This window comes from Dama dama, chromosome 17, assembly GCF_033118175.1.
Source record: "Dama dama isolate Ldn47 chromosome 17, ASM3311817v1, whole genome shotgun sequence".
NCBI classification, from domain to species: Eukaryota; Metazoa; Chordata; class Mammalia; order Artiodactyla; family Cervidae; genus Dama; species Dama dama.
The window spans coordinates 11,437,291-11,438,010 of record NC_083697.1 but is presented as its reverse complement, the minus strand read 5'-3'; the positions used below and the strand labels follow the sequence as shown (position 1 = coordinate 11,438,010).

General features: G+C 47.1%; 1 non-coding gene across 1 annotated transcript; it reads right to left on the bottom strand.

The window, feature by feature from the left end:
* Positions 1-290: 290 nt before the first annotated feature.
* Positions 291-361, bottom strand: TRNAG-GCC (transfer RNA glycine (anticodon GCC)). Its single transcript has one exon. It is a non-coding gene; the product is annotated as a tRNA-Gly (tRNA).
* Between the last annotated feature and the right edge of the window lie 359 nt (positions 362-720).

Genomic DNA, 720 nt, shown 5'->3' with positions numbered 1-720 from the left:
CACTTCCAGACTAAGTAAGTCTGAATATCTGGGGGTGACATCATCTTTACAGCTCTTCAGGGGAGTTGGGTGTGCAGCCATTGAATAAGAAAAATTAACAGTATTCTTGCCTGGAGAATCCCATGGACAGAGGAACCTGGCTGGCTATGGTTCATGGGGTTGCAAGGAACTGGACACAACTGAAGCAAGAGAGCAAGAGAGAGACAACTGTAGCCACCAGGCTCCTCTGTCCATGGGATTTCCCGGGCAAGAATACTGGAGTAGGCTGCCATTCCCTTCTCCAGGGGATCTTCCCAACCCAGGGATCAAACCTGTGTCTTCTGCTTGGCAGGCAGATTCTTTACCACTGAGCCACCTGGGAAGCCCCTGAGAGCTTGTTAGTAGTGTTCAATTTGCCCAATCCCAGCCCTAGACAGACTGAATTACTCTGTATTTTAATAGGATTCCCAGTTGGATCATTTGCATATCCAAGTTTGACAAGCACTGCTCTAGCTTGATATTTCCAGTAATATTTCTCAGCAATTTCTTAGCATCATTACTCTCACTAGGAACAGAACCATCTGGTGGTCCTTTTTTCCCACTCTTCATCTGGGCAGCAGCTCCCAAGAATGCTTCCTGTCATACCTCTTATATTGCCTCAGTCTGGAAATAGCCTGGTTCCCTGTTTCTTGTTCATTGTTCTCTCTAGAGGCCACTGCCATACAGCTCTTTGGAGGACCT